This window comes from Pleurodeles waltl, chromosome 10 (genome assembly GCF_031143425.1).
Source record: "Pleurodeles waltl isolate 20211129_DDA chromosome 10, aPleWal1.hap1.20221129, whole genome shotgun sequence".
Lineage (NCBI taxonomy): Eukaryota > Metazoa > Chordata > Amphibia > Caudata > Salamandridae > Pleurodeles > Pleurodeles waltl.
The window spans coordinates 466,685,443-466,710,985 of record NC_090449.1 but is presented as its reverse complement, the minus strand read 5'-3'; the positions used below and the strand labels follow the sequence as shown (position 1 = coordinate 466,710,985).

The following is a 25,543-nucleotide window of genomic DNA, read 5'->3' as shown; positions in this document are numbered from 1 at the left end:
GCATAATGTTGTTGAGGTAAGGAACGTAGGGCCAATATTTATAACAACACCCAGCTTTTCTCCAAGGTGTCACATTCTTGCATATGAATAGCTCATTCAGTCCATATGTTTGTATTTGCAATTACGGTATCTGCAGACGTGTGCATAATGGTACAAGCAGGTCTACAGGTACCAGAATACAAAGCAAAACATGTTTACTTCATGGGGAACTAAGGCATGGTTTCCCGAGAATGAAGAATCTCCTGTGAGTTGGAATTGGCCTGAAGGGTGGATATTGCATAGTGCATTGTTTTAATTGCTCAAAACTATATGCCAAAGGGATTGCATTCTTCGTTTTCTTTTAAAAGCTGACATATGTGTTTGGGGCATGCAATGTGGTCCCCAGGATTAACAATGAGCAAAGTGCATCCCAAGCACATGATGTGTTTGTAACAGTGCGTTGTGCAAGTATTAAAACTGTGACTCCTCAAGAATTTCACACTCAGGTAGATTAAATGAGAGTTTTCAGGTTACATCTTGAACTTAATGCTTGAAACGTATAGGATTGAATGCCAACAGTAAAAAATTATTCTTTCAAACAGAGTTGAAATGACAGTGTAATGAGTGTTTAACATGCACGAAGACAGACTTGAGTTGCTATATTCTGAAATGTGCAGTGATATTAAATGGGCGGCATGTAACGTGTGCTTGGACCGGTGACTTGTAGATGCCTTCGAACTGGGTTTTATATGCCACACTGCGTTACTCTGTATGCTGTAAGCACACATTATTTATAGTGGGTCGTTTCCTACGGACCATATTGGGGATGAATAACCCAGAAACCAGGGGGAGAGATAAACTGAGGAGGGTGAGGGAGGTCGCTACTGTACAAAACCAACAGTTTGTTATCCGGCTGTACTGTATGCTTGGCTCTGTGCCTTTAAAATCATTAAGTGATGACAATAGGGGATATAAGGTGGAAGTGCCAAATAATAATCTGGCACTTCATCAACGTGAATGACAGCACCTTGGCCTATGATGCTTACATTTGAAGCTTTGGTGGCGGTCCCTGCATATACAGTGGCATAGGACTCAAATTGCACCTCACTGAGGAGACCCTAATAGGCTGAACCTGGACTGGGGTTGGTTGTGTTAATGTCTGGAGGGACCCGGCCTAGCAGTTGGTGTTGGACTGTTTCTATTAGCGCAGGACCAACCCCAGTTTGCACATGTTTGGACTCTGCCTAGAATGGCACAGTCTTGGAAAAATGATGGATTAAAATAGGGCAATGGGCAACTGGTATAGTATATAGGAGCATAGAATGGACACCAGCAGCACAGTATAAACTGCTGGAACACTGCTCTAACTACAGGAGCATAACAGACACTGCAGAATTATAGAAGAGACGAGGAACAGAGGTGATCATGGAGATGCTACTAGAGCCCAGGAGACTACAGTAGCACAGCAGAGATTGCCTGAGCACAACGCAGATTGGAGATGCATGGGGAGCAATACAATGCAAACTGCAGAAGCAAACATAATCAGTGGTGGCTGCAGGAGCACAGCACAAAACTCAGAAGCAAGTATAGACTACTGGAGCACAGCAGAGACTGCAAACGCAAGCACAGAAGAGCAAGCATAGACTGCTGCAACGCAGCAGAGACCGGAAGAGCAAGCATAGACTGCCGCAGCGCAGCAGAGACTGTAAGAGCAAGCATAGACTTCTGCACCGCAGCAGAGACCGTAAGAGCAAGCATCGACTGCTGCAACGCAGCAGAGACCGTAAGAGCAAGCATAGACTGCGGCAGCGCAGCAGAGACCGGAAGAGCAAGCATAGACTGCTGTAGCGCAGCAGAGACCGTAAGAGCAAGCATAGACTGCTGCAGCGCAGCAGAGACCGTAAGAGCAAGCATAGACTGCCGCAGCACAGCAGAGACCGTAAGAGCAAGCATAGACTGCGGCAGCGCAGCAGAGACCGTAAGAGCAAGCATAGACTGCTGCAGCGCAGCAGAGACCGTAAGAGCAAGCATAGACTGCCGCAGCACAGCAGAGACCGTAAGAGCAAGCATAGACTGCCGCAGCGCAGCAGAGACCGTAAGAGCAAGCATAGACTTCTGCACCGCAGCAGAGACCGTAAGAGCAAGCATAGACTTCTGCACCGCAGCAGAGACCGTAAGAGCAAGCATAGACCGCCGCAGCGCAGCAGAGACTGTAAGAGCAAGCATAGACTGCCGCAGCGCAGCAGAGACCGTAAGAGCAAGCATAGACTGCTGCAGCGCAGCAGAGACCGTAAGAGCAAGCATAGACTTCTGCACCGCAGCAGAGACCGTAAGAGCAAGCATAGACTGCTGCAGCGCAGCAGAGACTGTAAGAGCAAGCATAGACTTCTGCACCGCAGCAGAGACCGTAAGAGCAAGCATAGACTGCTGCAGCGCAGCAGAGACCGTAAGAGCAAGCATAGACGTAGCGCAGCAGAGACCGTAAGAGCAAGCATCGACTGCTGCAACGCAGCAGAGACCGGAAGAGCAAGCATAGACTGCGGCAGCGCAACAGAGACCGTAAGAGCAAGCATAGACTGCTGCAACGCAACAGAGACCGTAAGAGCAAGCATCGACTGCTGCAACGCAGCAGAGACTGTAAGAGCAAGCATAGACTGCGGCAGCGCAGCAGAGACCGTAAGAGCAAGCATAGACTGCAGCAGCGCAGCAGAGACCGTAAGATCAAGCATAGACTGCCGCAGCGCAGCAGAGACCGTAAGAGCAAGCATAGACTGCCGCAGCGCAGCAGAGACCGTAAGAGCAAGCATAGACTGCCGCAGCGCAGCAGAGACCGTAAGAGCAAGCATACACTGCCGTAGCGCAGCAGAGACCATAAGAGCAAGCATAGACTGCCGCAGCGCAGCAGAGACCGTAAGAGCAAGCATAGACTGCCGCAACGCAGCAGAGACCGTAAGAGCAAGCATAGACTGCGGCAGCGCAGCAGAGACCGTAAGAGCAAGCATAGACTGCGGCAGCGCAGCAGAGACCGTAAGAGCAAGCATAGACTGCGGCAGCGCAGCAGAGACCGTAAGAGCAAGCATAGACTGCCGCAGCGCAGCAGAGACCGTAAGAGCAAGCATAGACTGCGGCAGCGCAGCAGAGACCGTAAGAGCAAGCATAGACTGCTGCAGCGCAGCAGAGACCGTAAGAGCAAGCATAGACGTAGCGCAGCAGAGACCGTAAGAGCAAGCATAGACTGCTGTAGCGCAGCAGAGACCGTAAGAGCAAGCATAGACTGCTGCAGCGCAGCAGAGACCGTAAAAGCAAGCATAGACGTAGCGCAGCAGAGACCGTAAGAGCAAGCATAGACTGCTGTAGCGCAGCAGAGACCATAAGAGCATCACACAAAAAGCAAGAGCAATGCAGAGTCTGAAGAAACCACATTGAGATTGAGGGAGCATAGTAGAGAGTGCTGGAGCACATCAGAGACTGCAGAAGCACAGCACGACTAGAGGGAATTGAAGAGATTGTAAGAGCGCTGCATACACTGGGAGACCAAAGCACAGACTGCAGAAGCAGAACCCAGATGTCTGGAGTGCAGCATGGGCTGTAAGAGTACACAGGAGACTGGAGAAGCATAGCGCACAAACCAGGAGCACAGCAGAGACTGCAGAACTACCACAGAGACAGGTGGAGTACAACACAGTGTGCTGAGGCACAGAATGCTGGAGAAACCCAGAGGCTACAGGTGCACTGTAACAACTGCAGGAGTAAATAAGAGACTGCTAGGGCACATTACCGATGACTGGAACACAACGGAGACTGCGGGAGCTTTACAGACAGTTGGAGCATAGACTGCTGGGAAAAGCATAGCAGAGACCGCCAGAGCACAGCACAAACTGTATCACAAACTGTCTGAAGACAGCAGGGAAATGAGATAGAGCACAGCAAAGATTGCTAGGGCACAGCTTGATCCAGCACGGCAGAGAATGAAAGATCATGACACAGAGTGCTGAACCGCAGCACGGATCTGGTGCACAGCAACAATGTCATGAGCATATCAGACTGTATGAACACAGCGCAGACTGCTGGAGCACAAACGTGCGTGCCAGAGCACTGCGTAGACTGCAGATGCACAGCAAAGACGTCTGTGCCATGTCACATATTGCAGCACATCAGAGAATACAAGAACGTGGAACAGATTGCAGGAACACAGCAGGGACTGCAGGAATATTGTACAGACTGGTAAAGCACAACAGAGCCTGCAAGAACACAGAAGGGACTAGGCGCACAGGACATACCACAAGAGTCCTATAGAGACCAAAGGACCACAGTCCAGGCGGCAGGACCACAGCACTGAAGAGGTTGCAGGAGCACAGAAGAAACGTTAAGAGAAGACACAGATTGCTAAAGTACAGCATAGGCTGCAGGAGCACAGCAGAGATTGCAGAGCAAGTAAAGTCTGGAGGATGAAAACAACAAAGATTGCAAGAGAAAATCAGTGACTGCATGGGCACAGCAGTAACTACAGACTCTAGGAGCACGCCAAAGACTGCTGCAGCACATCAGAGACTGCAGAAGCACAACAATGATACAGGGTGTTAGAAATGAGGTCTTTGGTTGACAGTCAGGTTACCCCCTGTTCAAGCAAGGACCCTCACTCTAGTCAGGGTAAAAGAGAATCACCCTCAGCTAACCCCTGCTTACCCCCTTGGTAGCTTGGCAGAGCAGTAGGCTTAACTTCAGAGTGCTATGTGTAAAGTATTTGTACCAACACACACAGTAACTTAATGAAAACACTACGAAATGACACAACACAGGTTTAGAAAAATAGGAAATATTTATCTAAACAAAGCAAGACCAAAACAACAAAAATCCACCATACACAAGTTATGAATTTTTTAAGATTAAATCCCAAAACAGCGCTTAGAAACACAAAATGCTTTGATGAGGTGTTAACACGGTGTCGTGACAAAGTCGTTCCCACCAATCCGACACCAGCGGTGCCGGCCACGGAGTCATGTAGACACCCAGGTACAGTACCTTGGGGAAGAATGGAAACAAGCCGATGCGCAAAGTCGGGGATTGCGGCGTCTGTACGAAACGTTGAATCCATGCACTTAGAGCGTCGACGGTCACCGCGCAATGTGGCGACTTCCATGGAGTCGCAGACTTCGGCGGGGCTGCAGCGATGTCGGGCCTGCGAAGGCAGTCACGTTCCAGCAAAGATCATGGAGTCAGTTGCAGGCGGCGTCACCGGATTCAGCAGTGACGTCGGTTTGGAGTCATCTGAAGTCTATTTCCTTGAATTTTCACCAGCTTTTCCTTTCAAGGGCCCAGGGACTGGATAGGGCACCACTTGTCAGGGACGGAGTCTCAGCAGAGAGTCCAGGTGCTGGTAAGGGAAGTCTTTGATGGCCCCGAGACTTCAGAACAGGGGGCAAGCTCAGTTCAAGCCCTTGGAGAGTCCTTCTCAAGCAGGAATATACCACAAAGTCCAGCCTTTGTCCCCTTGCACAGGCAGAAGGAGCAACTGCAGGCTAGCTCCACAAAGTACAATCACAGACAGGGCAGCACTTCTCCTGAGCTCTTCAGCTTTTCTCCAGGCAGAGGTTCCTCTTGATGTCCAGAAGTGATCTAAAGTCTGTGGTTTAGGGTGCTCTTCTTATCCCCAATTTCTCCTTTGAAGTAGGCCTACTTCAAAGTAACGTCTCTTTTGAATGCAAAATCCTGCCTTGATCAGGCCAGGCCCCAGACACTCATCAGGGGGTTGGGGACTGCATTGTGTGAGGACAGGCATAGCCCTTTCAGGTGTAAGTGACCAGTCCTCCCCTCCCTCCTAGCACAGATGGCTCATTAGGATATGCAGGCTACACCCCAGCTCCCTTTGTGTCACTGTCTAGTGTGAGGTGCAAACAGCCCAATGGTCAAACTGACCCAGCCAGGGAATCCACAAACAGGCAGAGCCACAGAAATGGTATAAGCAAGAAAATGCTCACTTTCTAAAAGTGGCATTTTCAAACACACAATCTTAAAATCAACTTTACTAAAAGATGTATTTTTAAATTGTGAGCTCAGAGACCCCAAACTCCACATGTCCATCCGCTCCCCAAGGGAATCTACACTTTAACCAGATTTAAAGGTAGCCCCCATGTTAACCTATGAGAGGGACAGGCCTTGCAACAGTGAAAAACAAATTTAGCAATATTTCACTGTCAGGACATATACAACACATCACTATATGTTCTACCTTAACCATACACTGCACCCTGCCCTTGGGGCTCCCTAGGGCCTACCTTAGGGGTGTCTTACATGTAAGAAAAGGGAAGGTTTAGGCCTGGTAAGTGGGTACACTTGCCAAGTCGAATTTACAGATAAAACTGCACACACAGACACTGCAGTGGCAGGTCTGAGACATCATTACAGAGCTTCTAATGTAGGTGGCACAACCAGTGTTGCAGGCCCACTAGTAGCATTTGATTTACAGGCCCTGGCACCTCTAGTGCACTTTACTAGGGACTTACTAGTAAATCAAATATGCCAATCATGGATAAACTAATTACATACACATTTTGTAAAGGGGCACTTGCACTTTAGCACTGGTTAGCAGTGGTAAAGTGCCCGGAGTAACAAAAACAGTAAAATCAGAGTCCAGCACACATCAACAACCTGGGGAACAGAGGCAAAAAGTTAAGGTAGACCACGCCAAGGATGAAAGGTCTAACACACGGGCACAGTAGAGAATGCCCGACCAAGGAACAGCCAGATGGACCACCGTGATTAATGCAGGGGGACAATAATGGGTGCAGAGGACTGCAACAGCACGGCAAAGACTACAAGACCATAGCAAACACTTCAGGACCATGACAGAGTGTGCAGGAGTAACAAAGTAATACAATGACTGTTGGAGCACTGTAGACCCTCCAAAAGAAGGATAAAGACAGCAGGAGCACAGCAGAGACTGCATGAGTAAGTGACACACTGCTGGAAACAAAGAAGACCACAACAGCATAGCACATTCTCCTGGAGAACAGCGGAGTTTGAAGGAAGATGACATTGACAGCTGAACACATCAGACTGCTGGGGTACTGGAGCACAGCATAGACTACATAAGCACAGAGCCTAATAGAGCACAGTAGAGGCATCTGGGGTACAGCACAGCTGCCTGGTACTCAGTGGAAACTCCAGAACCTTAACAGGCAACCAGAGCACAGCAAAGACTGTAGCACAGAAGGTATGAGCAAAGCATCGACTGCTGGAGTACAGCAGAGACAGTATGAGCACAACACAGGTTTAATGGAATGCAGCACAGGTTACAAGAGCGTGGGACAGTGTTGGAGTTGGCACATCCTGTTTGGCTGAGGCTGGGCCCTTGTCGGGCAGAACTCACCACTCCTGTCTGGGGTGGGTGATTACACTCGCTGTATGACCGGCGCTCACCCTTTGGTAGCTTGGCACAGAGCAGTGAGGCTTATCACAGGGGCAATGTGTAAAGCAATGACACAGCAAAACCACACAACAATTACGCTGAGTGTCACAATAGAGACTTCACATGAGGTGTATGTATATATGTTTCATATTCAACATACACATTAATTAACACAGCATGAATAACATATAACTCTAGGCAGGAATCACCATTTGAAAAACACTAGAAGTACTAGGTCCAAGTGTTAAAGCAAAATTTCCAGTATGTCCCCAGCAGAAAAATAATACATTGCCTCCTAGCACCCACATGGGGTGCCAAACATTGTCAGCATGAGACCCACCCTAGCGATTACCCCAACTCAATTACACACAGTCCTAGGGTGCACCCCAATTCACAACGATAGCAGCAATATGTGCATGTAAAGCAATGCAGCACTTTAAATTAGCTCTGCAGTCTGGGCCGCACAGGTAAAATCCAAGGTCAACCGTGTACGTACTCTGGCAATAATTAATGTTTCTGGCAACACGTCATACATTGTAACAATCACCCGCAATCGCTCCCACACACTCACGCCACACCGCCAAGCAGTGCCACAGATTTAAGGCAACTTGTAACTTACGCACTCCTATACAATCACTCCGAGCACACTGATGCAGTGCACTGATATCTGATAGGTTAGCTGTTACTGTGCTCTCAGATCACCCTCTTCAGCGGCCCCAAATCCTTCCTCCACCCTCCAACTGGCCCTACTACACTGCCCTCCATTAGCTGAAGATGAGAACATCCTTTCCCTGAGTGCTCGGCCGCATGTGTCTGGAGTCACTCTTGTTCAGGCACTCGGGGACGATATTGGGGGAAAGGAAGAGATATCAGTTGAGCAATTAATAGTAAACAAATGGAGATTTCGCCACCACTCAGAAAGTTCACTGAGAGGTCTCTGCACCTTGCCTTTGGGTGCAGGCTCAGGTCTGCAAAGCACAGGGGAGGGACGTTGGGGGACACACGCTGGTCACAGTGGCGCCAAGCCAGGCACCCTAATACACAATAGTTACCAAATCCAACACCTCCCTGGGAGGAGGCGATACGTCGGTGTGCGATGACTTGAGTCACACCGGACGATTCTGATCAGAAACTCAAACTGCCCAATGCCGTACCTCCCAGAAATGAGGCAAAATGCCTGGTGTGCAATGACATGAGTCACACAGACAGCTTCCGATTACACACTCGAAGTGCTTAGTGTTGTACCTCAATGGAATAAGGCACAATGTCTGGTGCGCAATGACTTGAGCCACACCAGACAATTTGGTTAAACACAAGAAAAGGGTTCCACTCCCACACCTCCTTGGAATGAGGCACAACGTCTGGTGCACAATGACTTGAGTCGCACCAGACACTTCCGATCGCAAACACTTGTTCAATGTCATGCCTCCCTGGAATGAGGCATAATGTCTGGTGTGTGATGACTTGAGTCGCACCAGACGATCCCGATTTCCAACACAAAGTGCTCAATGTTTTACCTCCTTGGAATGAGGCACAACATCTGGCGCATGATGATTTGAGTTGCACCAGACAGTCCTTGAGCACGCACACAAAGGAATCCAATTCCGTATCTCCCTGAAATGAGTCACAACGTCTTGTGTGCAATGATTTGAGTTGCATCAGACGATCTGGCTACACACAGAAAAGATGCAAGTCCGGAGGGGCCAAATGAGGCAGGATGCCTCCGAGGGTGGTCACCTATGACACAGACACCACACACAATGAGCAGGAGAGAAATGCGACCCAATCAACAAAAGCGGGCCATGCGGGGCCCCACACTGGTGAAACCACTCAAAACAAACCAGCCACTTATGCATGTCATGGCCTCACAATGAAGGGCCACAATCCTTGAAATGTAGGCAATACATTGAAGGCACCACACCAGGCAAAACTGGTCTCCAGATAGTATGCTTGCTTTAGCACTCACACCGCAGCTGCCTGATGAAGTCCAGCTAACTATGAGAGTACTTATAAGGGCACCGCTTTCCTGATGACACTAGTAGAAGGTGTAGGTCTCTCACGGGAGGTCTTTGATGTCCCTGAGTCTTCCACAAGAGATCAGGGGGCATGCCATTGTAACCTTGGAGAGCACACTTCAGAGTGCCACAATGCAGCGACCAGTTTGCCCAGACCAAGCACAATGTCAGAAGCGTGCGCAGTCCCTTCCTGGGGGCAGTAAAGACCGCTTGTGCACAACAGAGTCCTCCGGTAGTGTGCACCACACGGTCCGGCGTCTCTGTCCCAAATTCTTGCAACCAGTAGATATACTGAAGTGTTCCTTTGAAGTTGGGGGTGGGTCAATTGATTCTCTTTTGAACCACAGTTGTCTCCCCTACATTTGAGGCCTGTCTGCCATGGGCCCATGGAATGCAATCCGTTATCTTTAGTGGGGCCATGATCTTGCTCCGAGAGGTCAAGTGTCGAAATCTCTCCCTCCAATCTAACCAGCCAGGCCCACAACAGACAGTGGCCTGTTGTTCCAGGTGCCCACGTTTTATGGCTGTCACTGGGGAATGCACAGATGTGCTTCCCCAGGCTCCAGTGAAGTGAAGCTGAGATTAAAAGGCACCAAAAGAGAGTTTTTGGAATATAGAAATGCCCACTTCTTAGAAGTGGAATTTCTAGAGCATTACTGACAAAATCACCTTTACCATGGAAAGGGGTTTGTCCTTGTGAATCAAATGACAGTAAACACCAAGAGGCTGCTCCACAGAAATCCATTGTTGCAGTTCATGATCAATTGTAACCTATCACCATATTAACCTATTGGCAGAGCAACTCTCGTGTGTAGTGAAAACACACATGGGTATTCTTTCACTACAAGGCCACATGTGCCTGGATGCACGCACCAGTCTGCATGGGCAGGCTGGACATGAGTTAAAGGTCACCACACCGGTGCAAGTGTATCCATTCAGACCTGCTGTGAGAGGCCAAGTACATAGGGGCACACCATATGCATGTGTGCACATTCTGGTCAGCGCCACCTTCCTGACATAAGTAGGAAGTCTGCTGTGCCAGACTGGAATGCAAGAGCACAGCATAGATTGCAGGAGGGCAGGACAGACTGCTGGAGAAAAACACTGAATGCTAAAGCACATTAGACATAGCAAGAGCACGGTAGAGAAGGAAGAAGAGCAGCACAAACTACTGAAGTGCAGCAGAAACTTCAAGAGCATACCACAGGCAGTAGGGGTAAAGCAAAGTCTGCTGTGCCCCACTGGAATGCATGAGCACAGCGCATACTGCAGGAGCACGGCACAAACATCTGGAGCATGGCAGAGAATACAGGATCTGTGCCGAGGCCGCAGGAACGCAGTAAAATGGTTGGGGCACAGAACAAATAGCCAAAAAAAACAGCAGGCTGTCAGAGCTTTAGCTGAAGCACAGCACAGACTGCTGAGGCACAGTAGACTGCTCGAGCAAGAAATCTGTAAATTCAAGTGCAGCAGAGAAGAGACTGCACAATCCCAGCAGAGAATATAACACAGACTGTACAAGAACAGCACAGACTGGTTGAACACAGAGACTACAGGAGCAGAGTGTAGCATGGTGGAGGACAACATATTACAAAACCAAGTCACAGACTGCTGGGGCATAGCACAGACTGACAGAAGTGTGACACTGAATGCTGGTGCCCATCAGCAACAGTAGTCACATAGCTCAGACTCTAAAAGCACAGGAAAGACTACTTTCACAGATTGCTAAATCAGAGCACAAACTACAAGAGCGTAGCAGGGCACAGATCAGGGTGCAGAAGGACAGAACAGACAGTTGGCGCACAGCATAGAATGATGAGACACAGCTAGGGTTGTCACCTTTCCCAGAAGAAGGTATGCTCCATTTCTTCCTGTTTTAAGTTTCTGCAGAGGTGCAGACATCATACTTAAATGAAACTTAAAATATTTCTGTCTGATTTTATTTTTAACACAGATTTTTTTGTATTTGTTTACTTTCATTATCAGTCAGGGGTCATTATGACAGCTGTAGAACACATTTTAAAGTGCTTTCTTCTCATAATTACTGTGGTGATAAGGGACAAATGCTGCCTTTTACGTGATTTTCCGAATTTTTGTACCAGCTGGGGCATTCAAATATTGGTCAAACTGAAAAAACACCAGTTGGCAACCCTAAACCCAGCAGAGACTGCAGGAGCACAATGCAAAGTGCAGAAGCACAGCAGAAACCAGAAACGTGTGTCTGACTCTACAGCAGCACAACAGAGGCTGGTGAAGCACTTGTAGGAATGCCTGGGTCACAAAGAGAACTGCTGGAGCACATCAAAGTGACATCAAATACAACACATACTGCTCTGCTGGGGCAGAGGAACGACTCCAAATGCTCAGCAAAGGCTGAATTAGACCACTTCTGAGAATGGGGTAGCACAGCATAGACTGCAGGATCACAGTCTTGCAGCACAGGACACTAGAGCACAGCACAAACTGCAGGAGCACAGGGGATGGTACATGAGCAAGGCAATGACTGTAGGAGCACAGCAGAGATTACATCTGGAGATCATAGACTTTAGGAACACATGTGCAATGTCAGAAACACAGGAGAGACTAAAAGAGCACAGGAGAGAATGTGGGGTCTCCGCCCAGACTGTAGGAACAAAGCACAAACTGTAGTAGCATGGCTGCAGGAGCACAACAGACTGTGCACTGCATAGGCTGCAGGAGCACAACAGACTGTGCACTGCATTGGCTGCAGGAGCACAACAGATTGTGCACTGCATAGGCTGCAGGAGCACAACAGACTATGCATTGCATAGGCTGGTGGAGCTCAACAGAAACTCCAGGAGCCCTCAAAGCACTGCTGGGGCCGAGAACAACTAGCTTCTACAGAGCAGAGTATTCAGGAGCATAGCACCGCTGGTAATAATACAAAATAGAATTCCTGGGGAGACTGTACAGCACAAACTACAGGAGCAAACAGATTGCTGAAGCACAGCCAATGCCGCAGGGGCACAGTAAAGACTGCAGGTGAACACCAAAGGCTACAGGGGCACACCGTGGACTGCAAGAGCACAATTCAGGCTCCAGGGAGACGGCAATGATTATAGGGTCAGAGCTAGACTCACCACCTTTTTCAGAAAAAAATGCTGACCATTTGTTTGATTTTGCTATTCTGGAACAGCCAATGATTGGTAAGTTAAAAATAATTTTGCTAAAATTGTCAATAATCTTTTGTAGCATAATTGCTGTTTGCTCTAATAATCAGTCTGAAATTATTTAGATGGGTCTCAAATATATTGTAACTGTGTTTAGTCTTTTTGGTTTATTTTGCGGAAGGGAACAAATACCAGATTTTACTATTTGTCTCAATATTTTTACCGGCCTGAACTTAAAACCCAATAAAAAGCAGCCAGGTGGTAACCACAGTCACAGCGGAGATGCAACAGCATAGCATAGATTGCTCAAGCAACAGGACGGAGTGCTTCAGCAAGACATCCTAGCCTTTGCAGTGCTTCAGCAGACTCTGCAGGAGCACAGAAGAGACACTACAGAGGCACGGAAATGACTGCAGAGAGATAGCACAGACTAAGGGATCACAACAAAGACTGCAGGAGCACAAACAGCTGAAGCATAGCACAAGTAGCTGGGGAATGGCAGAGACAGCAGGAGCAAAGAACAACTAAAGGGGCACAGAGACGACTGCAGGAGCGCAGAACAAACCCAGGACTCGGCAGGCCCTGCAGCAAGATGGCATATAAAGTTGGAGCACAACAGAGGGCCTGATTTAGAGTTTGGCAGATGGAGGGTACTCCTTTGCGATGGTAAAGGACATTACCTTCACCACCTGAGAGACCTCTGTCCCCCAAACCAGTGGCCCTGTGGACAGCTCTGTACCTTGAGAGGAATCGTCGTCACATCGCTTCCTGTCAGCGTACAAAATGTTTGAGGAACTGTACTATAAGCCATGACGGCCAGCCATCAAACTTTTCAAACGTTTGTTTGTTTTTCAGGGCAATCTCTCAAAGTGGGAGTTTTCTCCCAGGGTGTGGTGGGGTCGTTACTCTTTTTTAACTGTTCCTTACTGCCAGGTTCTTCTCAGTGGTGACAGATAGGAAACAAAAGCTTTTACACCATTCACTATAAATAGGGCAGACAGTGTAATTTCCTTCCTCCAAGAACCTCTGCTCCATCAGATTAAGTATTCCGTCAACAGTTGACAGGATACTTGCAGTCTGTCTGACTAAATGAGGCAGGGGGATTGTCAGTTTGGTGGACATGGTATTAAATGCCATTTGCAATGGAGTTCCCTGCCCCCCCAAACTCTAAATCAGACCCTGAGTCTGCTGGGCCACAGACTGATGGATCATAGAAGAGACTTCAGGCACAGACAGAAGGAACACAGGAGAGACTGCAGTGGCACAGCACAGATGGGTGAAAAACAACTCAGATATCAAAAGCTTCTGCTGGAGCACTGTTCAGACTACTGATGCATCAGGCACACTGCTGAAACACAGTAAACTAGTGAGAGCAAAGCAGAGTCTGTAGGAGCACAGCAGAGACTGGTGGAGTGTAGCACAGATGTCATGAGCAAGCAAAATAAATATAGCGGGAACAAGCACAACAGAAACTGCAAAGGATACCAAAAGCTGTAGCACAGACCGATGGGAAGAGTAAGGCGAACACGGGGATAGCACTAAGCACTGGCTAATGGAGCACAGCAAAGACTGCCAGAGCAAGACACAGACTACTGGAGTACAGCATTGAATACAGTTGCATAGCCAGGGCTGAAAGACCACAGAGTACTGGAGGACAGCACCGACCTCTGAAGAACAACACAGGCTACATAAGCAAAGAGTACAGGAGCATAGAAGAGACTACAGTATAGAAGGACCGTACAACAAAGGTTCACAGACCGCTGTACCACATTACAACCGCAGGAGTGCAGCACAGTCTTCAGAAGCACACTCTGCAGGAGCACAGACTATAGGAGCATAGGTAGTGCTACAGAAGCACAGCACTGACTGTGTGAGAGGGCTGGATCACATCACAAGCCTCAGAACGGTAATGACTACAGAGCAAGAGAGACTGCAGGAGCACAAGGTAGGGTGCAGGAGCTCAGCACAAAATGTATGAGCAAATTGCAGCATGTCATAAATTGCAAGAGCACATCAACAGGAGAGCGTTTTCTGAAACACAGCAATGGGATAACATTCTGGTAAAACAAACAACAGACTGCCTGAACACAACAGAGACAGAAGTCACAAAGCACAAAATGTAGGAGAACTGCAGACACTATTCTGGGACAGGAAAGACTGCTGAAGAACAGCACTTCTGAAAACAGCACAGCACAGACTGTAAAGCACAACCTGAAGGGTCACAGCCCAGCCTGTAAGAGTACTGCAGGAACAACTGAAGCACATATGGTTGAGCATAGCAGACAGTGCAAAATCATTGCACAGAGTGGTTGAACAAAGCAGAGGCTATTGGAGCATCAAACAGTCTAATGGAGCACAACAACAAGCTAGTGTGGTACAGCAGATACTGCAGGCACACCAAATAGACTACAGGAGCATTGTGGATACTACTGGGTCTCAAAACAGACTAAAAGAGTATAGCAAAGACAGTATGAGCACAGCATGCTGTAGCACAGCACAACCTGCAAGAGCGTAGACTGGTGGACCATAGCATAGACTGCAGAAGCACACTGTATGGGACGAAAGCACAGACTGTTGTAGAGCAGCACAAACTGCTGGAGCATAGCACATACTGCAGAGGTACGCACAGGAGCAACTAACAGGAGCTCCAGAAAGAATGGTCTGTAAAGTAACATGAGAGACAGCAGGAGCACAGCGCTGGGAACAGTCTGAAATAGAGTAGCACAGGCTGTAAAAGCACAGCAGTATGAGAGATTTCACAGCACAGATGAAGGAGTACAGCAGAGGCAGCAAAAGGACAGCAAAGGTTGTGTCAGCAGATACTGGAGTACATGTACAACTGTTGGAGTAAAGCAGAAACTGAGCACAGTGTAGACTGTAGGCACATGGCATACAGTAGAGCAGTACAGCAAAGTGAGAGGTGTCTGGTAATGCATAACAGAGACTATGATATTACAGCAAAGATTGCTGGAACAAAGCACAGGTGATTGGAACACAGCAGAGACTGGGGCATACATTTGGAGCACAGTTGGATGAGACATAGCATCTCATAAACTGTGAGTGCAAAGCAGAAACCAGATGAGCACCACAAAGATTGCTGGATCATAGCACAGACTGCAGAAGCAATCACAACGGAAACTTCAAAAATACAGCAAATACTTTATTGTAGACTGCAGCAGCACAGCAGCGTCTGCTGGAACACAACAGGGACAATACAAATTAAACACAGACTCATGGAGTACAGCAGAGAATGCAAGAACAAAGTACGGACTGCTGCGGTACATCACAGATTACATGGGCGCAGCACAGAGTGTACCACCAGAGAGGGCACAAGTATGAAACAGACTGCAGGGAAAAGTACAGACTGCAGTCACACAGCACAAAATGCAGTCACACTGACTGAGCAATAGATGCACATACGCAGAAGCACAGTACAGGCTGCTTGAGCAAGAAACAGATTGCTGGAGAACAGCACAGACATTGTGAAAACAGCAAAACGTTTAAAAGCTTTGACAAGATGACACTGAAGCGTAGCATAGATACTACAGAAGTAAAGAAGTGCTGCCAGAGCATAGCAGAGATTGCTAGAGCACAACAAAAACTTCACAAGCACAACAGCAGATGCACAAACATAAAGAAGACTGTTGGAGCACAGGAGAGAGTGCAGGGGCACAGAAGAGGTTGCACTAGCACAACAGGGACAAGGTTGTAGTAGCATGGCACACACTGTGGGGGCACACGAACAGCACAGGTTGCACAAGCTCTGGTTAGACTATCGCAGTACATGTGAGACTGGAGGATGACAGCCACAGCTGGGAATGGAGAAGCACAGTGCATATAATTGGGCCACGGCATGTATGGCAGCAGCAGAGCACACACGGCTAGAGCACAAGACGGAATGTAGCCGCCCAGAGCAAACAGGAGCACCGCGGAATTTACTCAGTTGTGGCAAAGACTGCGGTAACTCAGCAGAGACTAAAGCAATACCGCACACACTGCATAGGCTGAGACTACAGAAGCACAGTGGAGACAACATGACTGCAGCAGTGATTGCTGAGGCATGGATAGCTGGGCACAGGAGGCCACAACAAGACCATTGCACTGTCTGATGAGACAAAGCTGAGATTGCTGAAGCACACAACCGACTAAAGGAGCACAGCACAGACCGCTGCAGCATAGCATAACCTTCTAGAGAAAAGCAAAATGGAGAAGCCACGAGTGATTGCAGGGACACAGCAGCATTTGAAGAAGTAGAGTTCAGGCTGATGAAGCACTTCAAAGACTGAGGGAGTACAGATTGTTGGAACAAAGCATAAACTGTAGAAACACAGGCTACAGGTGCACAGTACAGACCACAGGACCGGTACAGAGACTGCTATGGGGCAGGCTGTGAAGTGAGAAGAGTCTACAGAAGCGTGACACAGACTATTGGAACAAAGCTGAGATTTTTGGACTACAGGCAGACAGATGGAGCACAGAACAGCCTGCCAGAGTGCAGCAAAAAATCACAGCGGCCCAAAAGAAAATGCATTAGTTGAGACTACAGAAACATAGCAGAGTCTGTGACAGAGAAGAGGTTGCTGAAAAAATGCAGACTATTGGAGGCACAGTAGAGACTGCAGGGGCTTCGAGCAGGCTCCTAGAGCCTCGCAGAGAATGTTAGAGCACAGTTGAGAATGGAAAAGCACATCAGACGTTGCAGAAGCATGACAGAGACTACAGTAACGTTGCAGACATGGCTGTGGGACAGGACAGTAAGAGCACAGCACAGACTCCTGGGGTACATGGAGCAGAGTATATGCTGCAGCAGTGAAGCACAGACCGAAGGAACAAACTACAGGAGCACGAAACCGACTGCTATAGCGTGACATAAACTGCTGGAGCACAGCAGATGCAGCAGAGAGCACAGCAGAGAATGCAGATGTACAGCTCAGAGTGATGGAGCAAAACAAACACTACAGGAGCACAAGAGAGAATATGGAGGCACACAGTTTACTACAGGACCATTTCAAACAGTATGAGACTAGAGTGCAGAATGCAGTAGCATGGCACAGAGTGGAGGAGCATGTCACAGGCTGTAGGAGTACACCAGAACAGCAAGGATTGTGCGAACAAAGAAAAGACTGTAAGAGCACAGCAGAAACTGCAAGAACAAAGGACACCTTGCATACGCATAGACACAGGAGAGACCTCCGGTGCAGCCCAACACACAAATGGAGCACAGAAGTGACTACCTAAGTTCAGCACGGACTGCTGGAGTACCTCAAAGAATGTGGGAGCACAGCACAGTCTTTGGAAGCATAATGGACATTGATGAAGCACAGAATAGATGGCAAGAACATAGTAGAGACTTCAGGAGAGTCTGATGGAGCCCAGCACAAGCTGCTGCGGAATTCAACAGAATGTGAAAGTACAGCACAAAATGCAAGCGCTAAACAGACACAGTCTGAGCATAGACCGCTGGAGCACAGCACAGACTACTGGAGCAAGCACAACAGAGATTACAGGGCTAAGCACGTCAAAGACTACACAAGCACTGCAAAGGTTGTAATACAGACTGCAGGAGAAAATTACGAACTGCAGAAGCAGGGCAGAAACTTGTGGAGCACAGCAAGCTCTACAGGAGCACACAGTGACTGCTGAATAACAATAGAGAATGCAAGGGCAATCTAAACCCTCCTGGGGCACTACAGCAACTGCAGTACAGATATAAATAGCATGGCACTGACTACAGGAGAACAACAGCAGAGAAACTTCTGTAGAAGCACCGTGCAGACTGAAGGAGCAAAGCAGCTGCTGTAGGAACAAAGCACAATCTCCCAGAATACAGTAATAACTCCAGGAGCACAGCTCAAAGAGCAAAGCAGAAACTGCCTGAACACAGCACTGATTGCTGGAGTACAGCAAAGCAGATTCTGTAGGGGTAAGCATAACAGTGAGTACACAAGCACAGCAAAGCCTGTAGAATAGTTTGTTGGAGTACGTTAAAGGTTGCAGGAGCACATCACACAGTGATGGAGTACAGACTGCAGGAGAAAAACAAAGCTTGCTGGACCGACCACAACAGAAACTGATAGAATGCAGCAGGTACTACAGAAGTAGAGTTGTGACTGCTGGAGCACAGCAGAGATTGCAGGAGTACGTCAAAATCTCAGGAGCACAGCAGCCACATCTCATAGAGACAACAGAAAAGGACGCACTGGGGGCAGACTGCAGAAGCATAGCACAGACTACAAGAGCAGGGCACCAGGAGAGATTTCGGCGAAGACAGCAAGAGCCCAGCACAGAAGGCGGGAGTGCAGCGCATATTGTGCAAGCACAGGAGAAACTGCTAGAGCACAGCACAAAATGTAGGAGTGCAGTGCAGAAAGAAGGAGCGTGGAACAGATGGCAGGAACACAACAATACAAGGAACCTCTGTAGAAGAAGAGTTCAGAATGAGTCGCAGAGCAAAGCCTTCATTAGCTTAGCAGAGTCTACTTGGGCACACCAAAGACTGCAGTAGCACAAATAAAAGTAGCACAGCACATATTGTAAACGCAGACTATAGATGCACAGTGACTCCTGCAGCATAGACAGCTGAGCAACAGGACCATGATACTGACTGTTGGAACGAACCAGAAACTGCTGGAACACTGAGCGGACTGCTGAATGGCAGCACGAAACACAGCATGAAGAACAAAGCACAGACTACAGGTGCACAGTACAGACAGCAAGACTAATGGCACAGACTCTTGGAACTAAGCAGAGATTGTTGGAGCACAGGACAGACTGGTGGAGCTCAGCACAGACTGCCAGAGCACAGCATAAACCACAAGGGCACAACAGAACATGCAAAGGATCAGCTGACAATGTAGGCACACAGGAGAGTCTGGAAGTAGAGACTGTTGAAGCACAGCAGAGACTAAGGTGGCACATACTAATCGAACAAAACAGGCTGTCTGAGGTGCAATATAGACTGCAGGAGCACAACACAGACTGCAGCATATCATGTTGGTGCACAGTGGAGACTGAAAAATCATAACATACTTCACAGAAATATTACACTGATTACAGAACATTGCAGTCACCACTGGGGAACAGACTCTAGTAGCACAGTGCAGACTGCTGGAGCACAGACCAAACAGCAGGAGCACAGCAAAGGCTGTAAGAACATGGCAGAGACCGCTGGGGAACAGCACAGACAGCTGTAACATAGCAGAGATGTTGGGGGCTTCAGCTGAAGCACATCACACACTGCTTGAGCATATACATGCTGCTGGAGCAAACTAGAGACTACAGAAGCAGAGCACAGCAGAATCTGTTGGAGTCCTGCACAGGATCCTGCAGCATTTTGCAGATGGCAAGAGAGCAGACTGCTAGAACACAGCATAGACTGGTGTAGCACAACAAATAGTACTGAAAAGGGTCTTAAAGCAAACCAAACATGGCAGGAGCACAGCAGAGACTGCAGTAGCACTGCAGACAATGCTGGGGTATAAAATAGCACAAATATGTGACTGCAGGGTGGGTCACAGCAAATATTACTGAAACGCATCAAAGATTTCAGGAACACAGTAGCAACTAGCAGTACAGGAGAGATATTGAAGCACAAGATAGGTCGCAAAAGCACAGCAAATATTGTAAGAGCAGAACACAGCCTTTTGTAATATGGCACAGACTGCAAGAGCATAGTAACAGGGGAGATTTTCTTTTGAAACTCTGCACAGATAGATGTAGCAGGGTGATAAAAGCCTCTACAGGAGTTCACAGAGATGGTTGGAGTGAAGAACAGACTACAGTAACAGAGCATAGACTGTAGAAGCACTGGCCCCTAATATGCAGTGGTGACTGCAGGCAAAGATTTATGAGCACACCAGCAACTGCAGGGTAATGACAAAAACTCTTGGAAGAAAGCAAAGACTCTTGCAGCACAGAATAGTCTAACGAGCACAGTGCACACTGTTAGAGCACATAACAAGTCAATGGGGCACAACAGAGACTGCAGATGCCCAGCAAAGACAACAGGTGCACAGCAAAGTCTGTAGGAGTACAGCACCTACTGCTAGAGCACAGTACAGACTGCAGGAGAACAAGATTGTTGGAACACATAATAAACTGCTGTATGGACAGTACAGAATAGAGGAGTACAAAACACACTGATGATGCTCAAAATACAGGAGCAGAGAACAGATTGAAGAAACACAACCAAGATAGTATAAGAGACAACAATGGCTCAGCACAACAGTAGCATGGGACACAGGAAAGATTAACTGAGCACAGCGTAGGTCAGCAGTGCAAAGCAGGGATTGAAGAAGCTCAGCAAAGACTGCAGCAACACACCATAGCCTACAAGAGCACAATACGACCTTCAGAAGCACAGACTGCTGCAGCACAGTACAGTGTTACGACTCTGTCGTCCCATTTCTAGGGGACGCTGTAAAGGGACTGTCTGTAGCCTGGGAATCACCTTGAACACTCATCTTGAGTCCCTTTCTGACTCCTGTTTGTTTCCCTTTTTCCATGGTATGCTCTTGTAGAATTACATTTGCTTCCTAGGACTGCAAATCCCATAATGCACAGCCTGGTAGTCAGGAAAGCCTGGATTCTGTTATTCATTGTTGTCTATGGGAGAGGTTCAGTTGCTCCTTTTCACCGGATCCTCTCCTCCAGGACTTGCAAGTGTCCAATACTACACACACCTGAGACCTCTCCTGTGCAGCCCAGTCATGTGATTCCACCTGGGGTTTTCTGCAGCTTGGAACTGCTTATAATCAGCCATTTCCTCAAGATCCTCGTCATGCATTGGAGTTCGATTCCTTTGTGTTACAGACCCCTTATCGGATGGTGTTCCAGTCTTGTTCGTGTTCTGATCCAGCTTGAACCTGTTACCTGTTTCTCTGCCCTGCTCCTGATTGTTCCAGCCAGAGTCTGCTCCCTATCTCTTAGCTTTGTACCTGTTTGTTTCTCCCAGAGCCTGATCCCTGTTTCTCTGTCCTGTTCCTGCCTTGTTTCAGCCTGAACCTGCTCTCTGTTTCCCAGTCCTGTTTACTGCTTATTCCTACTCCTTGTATACCAGCCCTGTCCTTGCTTGTTCCAGACAGAGCCTGCTCTCTGTTTCCCATTCCTGTCTCTGTTTGTTCCAGCCGGAAGTTTGCACCCTGTTTTCAGCCCTATTCCTGCCTTTGCTTCAGCCTGAGCTTGTTCCCAGTTTCTGCCTCTTAGTTTGTTCCTTCTGTTTCCGTTTCCTCTTGGTATTTGTGTCTGGTAAGTGTTCTATCAGTCTTCACCAGTGTATAAGTGTCCTCCTTTGTACTGGGGTTGGCTCCTGATCTCCAGGAGGCAATTCCAGCCCCCATCCTTGTCTAGTGTTATATGTTGTCTTTCGTGCCTAACAGTGACAGTGTGCTGTTGCTGTTTTTCCAGGAATCGCCACTGTGTTTCCAGCTGTATCCACAAGAGCTTGTCTTGTGTATGTAAGTACTATCCTTGTTTGTGCTCTAGGGTCCAGAGACAGAATCACTTCTGCTGCCTCCTTTCTATGGGGCTTGCATGGTGACTATCTGTAAGAGCAAACTGTACAGACGCATTGACATTCCCTGTTGCTGTGGGAGGTTCTGCGCCCTACCCTGTGTACCACCCCAGAGTGTTTGTCCATTAGTAATCTGTTTCCTGTTTGTTCACACAAGAGTTGCTCTACTTTTACTTTCATGTTTCCTGTGCCTGCCCATAGCTGTCCTTTTCTGTGTATTCCTTTAGCTGCCTTCCTGCCCTAGTACACTACCTCTTTAGGATATTCTGGGACCTTAAGGGGTGTCCCAGCCAGAGTCCTGATCAGACCCGCCAAATCCGTGACAGAGAGACATCAGCACAGACAGACTGCTGAAGTACAGCAGATAATACGGAGCACAACAGCAACATCAGAGGCACAGCAGAGGTTGCCAGAGCAATTGGCAGACCTGAGGAGTTCAGCAGCAGCCCCAGGGAGAATGAAGGAGCACAAACAGATTGTAAGAGCAGAGCACAGACAGAAGCAGCATGGTTCACTCAGTAGAAAGGTATAGACAGTGGAAGCATGACACAATAGAAATAGCAGAAGCACAGTATCACTGTATGAGCACAGAAGAGACTGTAAGAGAACAGGATAAACTGCAGGAGGTCATCAGAGATAGGATACAGACTACGAGGGTACAGCAAGATAAGAGTTGTCTAGAGAGCACAGCAAACATTGGTGGACAGTACAGGCTGCTGAAGCACAGCACAATCTGTGGGAGCACAGCGTAGATTCTAGTAGCACAGAATGTGGCAGCACAACACAGATTTCTAGAACACAAAATAGACTAGTCGCACACCACTGACTGTATGCCTACATAAGAGAAATATCAGGCATAGCACAGATTGCTGGAGCACAGCGCTGACTACAGTAGGACAGCACAGAGTGCAATAGCAAAGTACAGAGTGTTGAATCACATCAGACACCACTAGAGTAAAGCCGAAACTTCAAAAATTCAGAAAACTGCAAGCACACAACAGACTCTTTATGAGTATTCACAGACTGCTTAAACACACCACAGACTGCAGGAACAGAAATTGATGAAAGATAGCACAGACTGCTGGAGGCAAAGTACAGGCAGCAAGAGCACACCAAAGGCTGCTGGAGCACAAACTAGAATACTGAAGTACAACAAAGACTGTTAATGCGTAACAGAGATTGCAGATGTGCAACAGTCACCACCAAAGTATAACACAGGCTTCAGTAGCACTATGAACTCTGCTGTGGGATATAAGAGATGGTAAGAGCACAACATAGACTGCAAAAACACAACAAGCACTGCATAAACGTAGTGTAATTTGCAGAAGCACAACAGAGACTGCTGTAGCACAATACAGACTGTAGGAGTGCGCTCTGTGGGACACAGTCCAGACTGATGAAGTACAGCACAAACTGCTGGAGTTCAGAAAATACTACAGGAGCACTGCAGTGACTTCAGGGCACTATAGAGATCACTGGAGCACATCAAGGATTTCAGTATCGCAACAGCAGCTGACAGGAGCACAAGAGAGACTGGAGGAGTACAGAAAGGAAAGCCAGCTGCCAGCACAGACTGCAGAAGCACAATGCAGATGGCTACAGCACAGCAAATATTGTATGAGCACATGATTCACTAGAACCACACATGAGACTGAAAGAGTGCAGGACAGACTACAGACATGTAGTGCAGCATGGCACAGAATGGAGGAGCATAGACTGCTGGGGCACAGCACAAACTACCTGAGTAGAGCCTGTAAGAGCACTACAGAGTCTGCTAGGACAAACACAGATAGCTGGAACACAGCAGAGACTGTAGCCTCTTTAGATGGAGCACAGACGTATGGAGCATAGAAAAAACTAAAAGTGCACAGTACAACCTTCAAGAGCAAAGCAGAGACTGAAGGAGACTACTGGAGCACAGCACAGGCTGCTGGGAAAATACAGTAGAAACTGCACACGCACAGTACAGACCACAGCACAGACTGCTGAACCAAATAATTTATTGCAGGAGCGGAGTACCAACAACAGGATCACAGTCACCAGGAGAACAGCACAGACTGATGGAACACAGCACAAATGTCTGGAGCACAGCAGATGATACAGGAGCAAAGCAGAGATTGCTAGTGCAAATCAAATTCTTCAAGGGTAGAGCAGTAATGACAGGATAATAGGAGAGATTGTGGGAGGACTGGGAAGTCTGTAGAAGCACAGCACAGACTGTAAGAGCAAAGAAACTGTTTTAGCATAGCACAGCCTGCAAGAGCAAAGAAACAGAAGAAATGTTGCAGACTTCAAGAACATAACAGACATTCAGCAGGTTAACACAAGGTATAAGAGCACAGAAGAGACAGTAGGAGCATGCCAAAGACTGCAGCAGCACAGCAATGAAGAGACTTCTGTAGGTGCACAACAGACATTGCAGCAGCACATGAATGGAAGAAATGTGTGGAGGATCAGGGCACATACTACATGAACGCAGCAATGGGAGATACTTTTAGAGCAGCACAGCACACACTGATGGAGCATGGCAGAGCTTGAAGAAGCAAAGCACAGATTACTGTGGTTCCGCGCAATCAGCGGGAAAACAGTACAGACAGTAGGGGCACAGAATGTAGGGGCGCAACAGAGAGTGGAAATGCACAACCTTGAGGAGCACAGAAGAGACTACTGAGCACAAAACAGACTGCTGAAAAACAACACAGACTACAGCAGAACAGCAGAGACTGCAGCAGAGCACCAAAGACTGCTAGAACACAGACCGCAGAAGTAGAATACAGACCGAAAGAGCAGCATTTCACAAAAAATATTGTGGTTACAAGTTGTGACCACAAAGCTATGGGGGATTGTGGGAGGCACCTCAGTCCAGTTGGCTAAAGTGTATGCTCAGCCAAGCAGAACGTGCCACTCCTGTCCGGGTTGGTCAAGTACACCTACTAGTTAACCGGCGCTCACCCTTGTGTAGCTTGGCATGGAGCAGTCAGGCTTATCTCGGAGGCAATGTGTAAAGCTACAGCACATTCCCACAACACCCCGGCTGAACGACCCCAAAAAGAAACTTTACACGGGTTGTATATATAGAAAGATTGTATTCAACACACACACGATTAATGTAGTTTGATTACAATGTGATCTCAGTGTAATGTCAATGAGCACATAACAATATGAAATGTAAGCTTGGGCATGAATCTCAATGAACGCAGCACACAATAATAGGCCCAACCACATTAAACATTGATCACTGTATATACATTTGAGAAAATCATACTTTCCCTCCCCGCACCTGCATACGGTGCCCACCCGCTCTTAGCACTAGGCCCACCCTCACATTACCCACATCAGTGTAACACATGCAATCCAGTGTGCGCCCCGGGGCTGACAGTAGCAGCACAATGCATATCACAGTATAATTACACTCCCACCTAGACCCACGCCCTCAGGTGCGCTAGTAAAATGTGATGTCAACCTTATGAATTCCCTAGCAGAACCCGAGTACCCAACA

The 25,543-nt window shown here is 47.9% G+C and overlaps 1 protein-coding gene across 1 annotated transcript in view; it reads right to left on the bottom strand.

Moving 5' to 3' along the window:
- The window catches only part of LOC138261625 (SCO-spondin-like), a 1,514,343-nt gene that overhangs the window by 1,379,205 nt on the left and 109,595 nt on the right, over positions 1 to 25,543 (bottom strand). The window lies entirely within an intron of this gene.